This window comes from Sciurus vulgaris (assembly GCF_902686455.1).
Source record: "Sciurus vulgaris genome assembly, contig: HiC_scaffold_139_arrow_ctg1, whole genome shotgun sequence".
Classification (NCBI taxonomy): Eukaryota; Metazoa; Chordata; class Mammalia; order Rodentia; family Sciuridae; genus Sciurus; species Sciurus vulgaris.
The window spans coordinates 119,274-125,314 of record NW_027632914.1 but is presented as its reverse complement, the minus strand read 5'-3'; the positions used below and the strand labels follow the sequence as shown (position 1 = coordinate 125,314).

The 6,041-nt window shown below is 44.3% G+C and overlaps 1 pseudogene across 1 annotated transcript; it reads left to right on the top strand.

The window, feature by feature from the left end:
* Positions 1-3,034: 3,034 nt before the first annotated feature.
* On the top strand, positions 3,035-4,661 carry LOC306652192 (repulsive guidance molecule B-like; annotated as a pseudogene). Its single transcript has one exon. The product of its transcript is annotated as a repulsive guidance molecule B-like (transcript).
* The last annotated feature ends 1,380 nt before the right edge of the window (positions 4,662-6,041 follow it).

Here is a 6,041-nt window from a genome sequence, read left to right as displayed (position 1 = left end):
TCCAGACCTTTCTTCTTTCTGTTTCCCAGCCACCATGAAGTGAGCAGTTTTGCTCTGCTACTTGCTTCCTGCCATGGTATGTCATCTTGCCACAAGCCCCTCCAAAAAATGAGTCAACCAACCATGGACCCATACTCAATACTCTGACTACGTGAACCAAAATAAACTTTTTCTACTGTTAAGTTGGTTTTCTCAAGTATTTTGTCCCAGTAACAGAAAGTTGACTAACACAGCTGCACTAGATGAACTGAGGATAAAATAAAATATAAATTGATGCAGTGCTATGTGCTGGGACATAACAAAACATTCATAAATGTTTGTTCTTGTTCCCCTTTACTTTCATTATAAAATATTCCCACTAAGATTTTGTTGTCTTTTTGTAGCCTCTGATGAGATAAGAAGTGGCAGCCTTTTTGGTGGAAGTAAGATTTAAAATATCAGTGTCAGCTTCAAATCATGAGCACTTCAGCAGCAATGTGGAATGCCATTGATTTGGTTTGAATGTCCCCCAAATTTGTTACAGGAGTCCCCAGTATGCATGAATGAGGGGACTCTCACTTGGATTTATTAATGTTCATACTTGGCTTATGACAGGCAGAACATTTTACGTTCTTCAAAGAATTAAGGCCTCATTAATATGTTTAATAAGAACCAGACATGACATCACTAGGGTGTACCCATTAATTCCTGTGGATATTGCCTGTATGGAAGTGTTTCTTTAGGTGAAGCATTTAAAAATGAATTTTAGAACTTGCCTGATGGTGAAGAATAATGAGTCTTTTGCCTTATTGGGAGCAATATTCTCATAATTTTCTAGATTAATGAGATAGATGCTCAAGTTCTCTTATAGACTTTCAGATGTGCACCTAATCTCTCTATTAGCAGGTAAGTGGATTTCTTTCTCCAAATCAAATTATACTAATTTTTGCCTTTCTTTGCCTAAGCTATTTCTTCTACTTGAAATAACCTGACTCCTCCATTTTTCTAATCCACATAATTTTCTGTTTTTCAAGCTCAACCTTCACTATGAAAAGTTGCAAAAAATTGTAGGCTACAATTACCTGGTTATTTTTTGATTACCTAAAGTATGTCTTGTTTTTACAGTTCATTCTTAGATTATGTTCAAATTATTACTTAATTTCTGCCTTTCATGAGTTGACAAGTTTGTCAGTCATACCCTTTCTCTGACTGTGTTCTGCATGGAGACATAGATCATGACTCATGTAGCTCAGTGGAGCCCTCATTATGACTAACACACAGCTGAGCAGACAGTGGGTGCTCAGGATGTGTTCGAATGTGTGAACAAATGCACATCTCATATTCCATGGCACCATCATTACTGGGTCTCTGAGATGAAAGGGGGTCAGGAATGTCCTATGCTTCTTCATCTCACTTTCTTGACCCAGTGTGACCCAAGGGTGTTGTACAATCAACTGTGGAAAGGAATTCACTCCCTTGCCCCCCTCTCCCAAAGCCCAGAGACAGTTTTAGACATTTTAGCAAGAGATTGTCTATGAACAGTCAGAAGGGTCATGCCTGCCTTAAGAAAGTTCTGTGGAATCTACCCCTCAACAAAGAGCAGGACACAATTAAGTGCCAGTCAAAGCCCAGATAATATAAGAGTATGGAAGAATATGCACATACACAGTTGTGTATTGTGACATATTAAATGTTACTTATTAATTACATATTACATATTAAATGTTTCTTCTGTGGTTATTTCCTAAAGAAGCAACTATAAAGTAAATACATACACAGTAGGAACTGGCCTAATCCTAAGGTGACAAGTATATATTTCTGTCACTGTAGACTTTTGATGGATATCTGGGTTTACAGAATAAAATAACACAGAATTTCTTCCAATTTCACCTGTCATTTATTATCTTTCTCTAACTGTACCAAAATTTGTAAAATTATAGAGAATATGCAAGATGGCATATCCTTTGCTATCAATTATAAAGATATCAGCCCTGTGATAGAGGGAAGAAACCTCTAGTCTGTCTCACTTTATGAGACTTTTGAGTGATGTAGAGAAGCAATTTTGACAATCCCAAGCTCTATCTTAACAGGAGAATTGAAGAAAGCAGCATTTCATCCTTAAAACTCATTATCATTGATTTCATACACAACAGACAAAATGTGGGTTCCCAGGGTGGTAACCTTCAAAAGCATTTGTTTTTACTTTTTTTTTTTCCAAGAGAAAATAAGGGGCATTTCTCGTGAGCAACAAATGATATTAGAGGAGAATATGGTAATATACTCAAAGTGTTAATGAAAATTAACTGTTAACCTTGGATTTTGCTGGACTGCCATTCTCACTAAGGTGAAGGTGGAACAGAGACTAACATTCATCGAGTCCCCCACCCTTGCTGAACAAACTGAAAGATGCATAAGAAAGACTGAAAAGGTGGTAAGAGAGAAAAGATTTCATAGGGATTTAGTAGTATGCAAGAAATAAGCACAAGAATCGGAGAAAATTTTGGTAAATTCAGTATAATTAACATTAATGAAGTATTAATAACATTTCATTCATTCTTAAAACCAAGGGGAATAAAATATTATACAAGACGCCTATGGAAGACAAAAGACAGATATTAGAAGTCACACAAGAGTTAATTATTCTCTAATACTCATGGTCAGCATCAACAAGAATTATGACATATCCAGGTAGAAATATATCTTTTTATCTTATTAGAAGTACAGAGGCAGATACCCGGGCGCCCGCTGCTGCTGGCAAGGGCTGGTGCCCCTCAGGTCCATGCCCGCTGAGTCCACGCTGGCCAGGCCGGGCGCTCGCGCTCTGAGGCTGGTCTGGGCACTCGCTCACGGTCTTTGTATCTTCTCTCCCACCTCTCTCTCTTCGCCTACCGCCTCCAACCGCCCTGATGCTTCTACTCCCCGTTGCGGACGCTGCGGACTTGCTCCGCCCGCAGCTCACCGCTGGCTATGGCTGTGGCGGCGGCCCATCTTCTACGCTGGCCTGAAGGAGGAAGAAAAGGAAGCAAGGCACGTCCCCTGGTCCTTGCTGCAGCCACGGGCCCTGGCGGCCATGGCGCCCACGCCGCTGCCCTCGCCGGAGCCCAGGAGACCTGCATGGACGGACATGGGCTTCAGAGTAGCACCTGCCTGCACCGCCGCCGCCTCCGCCACTGCCAGCAGGGCTGAGCAGCGCCGCTGCCCCAGGCTCTGCCCGCAGCCGCTGGCGCTCTTACTACTGCTGCTGCTCAGCCTCGGGCAGCTCCACGCAGGTGACTGCCAACAGCCGACTCAGTGTCGAATCCAGAAATGTACCACGCACGGAATTTGTGTCCTTGACTTTGCACCTGAACTCTGCTATTGACGGCTTTGACTCTGAGTTTTGCAAGGCGCTGAGTGCCTATGCTGTCTGCACCCAGCGAACTTCAAAAGCCTGCCATGGCAAACCTGGTATACCATTCTGCTGTGTTAGGTATCAGTGACCTCATGAGCCAGAGGAACTGTTCTAAGGATGGACCCACGTCCTCTACCACCCTGAAGTGATTCATGACCCTTGTAACTATCACAGCCACGCAGGAGCCAGAGAACACAGGGGAGGGGACCAAAATCCTCTCTGTTACCTTTTTTGTGGCTTGTTTGGAGATCCTCATCTTAGAACTTTCAAGGATCACTTCCAAACGTGCAAAGTAGAAGGGGCCTGGCCACTCATAGAAAATAATTACCTTTCAGTTCAAGTGATGAATGTGCCTGTGGTACCTGGATCCAGTGCCACAGCTATGAATAAGATCCTGATCATCTTCAAAGCTCACTGTGAGTGTGCAGGTCAGAAAGTATACCAAGCTGTTACAGATGACCTGCCAGCTGCCTTTGTGGATGGCACCACCAGCGGTGGGGATGGAGAAGCCAAAAGCCTGCATATGGTGGAGAGGGAGAGTGACCACTACGTGGAGATGCATGCTGGCTACATAGGCACCACGGTGTTTGTGTGACAGCTGGGTCACTACCTAACTCTTGCCATCCGAATGCCATGTCCTTTGAGGAAAGCCAGCTATGTGTGAATGGCTGCCCCCTAAGTGAATGCATCGATGATGGGCAGGGCCAGGTGTCTGCCATTTTGGGGCACAGCCTGCCTTGCACCTCCTTGGTGCAGGCCTGGCCTGGCTACACACTGGAGACTGCCAACTCTCAATGCTATGAGAGGATGCCAGTAAAGGACATCTATTTCCAGTCCTGTGTCTTCGACCTGCTCACCACTGGTGATGCCAAATTTACCACCGCAACCTTAGAGGATGTGGAGGCACTGCACCCCAGGAAGGAACGCTGGCACATCTTTCCCAGCAATGGCAATGGGACTCCCCCATGGAGGCAGCAATTTGTCTGTCAGTCTAGGACTCACATGCTTGATCCTTATTGTGTTTTTGTAGGGGTTCTCTTTTGCTTTGTTTTTTAGTTTTTGTCTATAACAAAAATTTAAAATATATTTTGTCATAATATATTGAGTAAAAGAGTATATATGTATATACCATGTATATGACAGGATGTTTATCCTGGGACACAACCAGATTGTACATATTCTGTTTGGTTGTTTTCTCATATGTTGGATGTAGTGTTCTTTGATTGTTTCAATTTTGTTTTGCGATTTTGTGACATGATTTATAATTGTCCCTGCCTGGGAGCCTGTTAGAAAGCACTTTATTTTCTATATATTAAATATTTATGTGTGTACCTGGTTAATATGTATAGTACATATACACAGACACCATGCCAAGCATTCCCTTCAAAGGTGACCAGGGCTGTTCCCCTGCCCTTTCCCATTGCTACTGATTTGCCATACCATGCAGTTTTCACTGGCCACCTCCTGATGGAGCTGCCCCCTTTCCTTTGGAGTGTGATCCCACCCTTTCTTCTGCCCTCACTCAGTTGGAAAGGACCCTATTAAGTGGCATTCTTTTATTTTATCTGTTCCCTCTCTGTTGGGACAAATGGGACGTTAACTAACTCAGGCTGACTCCTTACTCCCTGGCGAGAGAGCAAAATCAAGGCTCAAAGGCAGTTTCAAAGGTTCATGACGATAAACTGGACCACTGTCAGGGATTGGTTAACAACAGTTCCGCGAACGTGATCAGCTCGTGCTTGCCATATAGTTCTGTGGGATTCTTGCCTGCATGAATCCCCCATGCCTTGCTGACCTTTAAGCTGATTGGTTCCCGCCTAGCCCCCACCCTACATAAAAGCTGTGTGATTTCCTCAATAAACGAGTTCCTGCTGTGACTGGTCTCCCTGATGCATCTGATTGTCCTCTGCCGGGAGGGCTGGGAGTGGGCAGTCAGTCGGCCTTGCCTATCCTGGTCTGACCTTGTTGGGGCGTGTCCCCTTCCCTTGTCGCTGGTCGAGAAGAGCAAGGGGGCTTACGACCCTGACACCTATCCCCATTAGACGTTATTTCCACTGATGTTTTACATTGTTTGCATGTTAGCTCTTCTTATGTTAAATAATAGGGCTGAGGGGGAAATAATTAGATTTATGGCTTTGTACTTTTAGTTTTCAATTTAAAGGTCTATTCAAAAATTACTCATGAGATGATACACACAAGGCCATTTTCTACTCAAATTAGCTTATCAAAATGAAATATTTCCTTTAGTAATTTTTCTGGAGATGAAGAAAGCAGACAGCCCACCCTCCACTTAATGAGAACACAGGAGAATGATTTTCTTCTGCAGCCAAACCCTGTAAATACCGTCACCTTCCTGAGCACTTCCTGCTGATGTTCTGCATGGCTCTCCCAGGTCAGCTGGGGGAGTTGGCTCCTAGGGATGGTGCTGGCTCCCTGCTGCCTCCCATGGCTCAGCAGGAAGGGTCTGCAGGGATGTCTCAGAGACTGTGGCACATGCCGTTCTTTGGCCCAAGTGCAGATTCAACCCTGAGGACTGGGGTGGTGGCCACTCTAGGGGCCACTCTAAACGTCTGTCTATGAGCCAGCTGATCCTAGACTGTCCCTTCAGGGGACAAGAGACAGGGAATGCTTTAAGAGGATGCTCTTCTCTGACAGAGACCTGGGTTCAGAT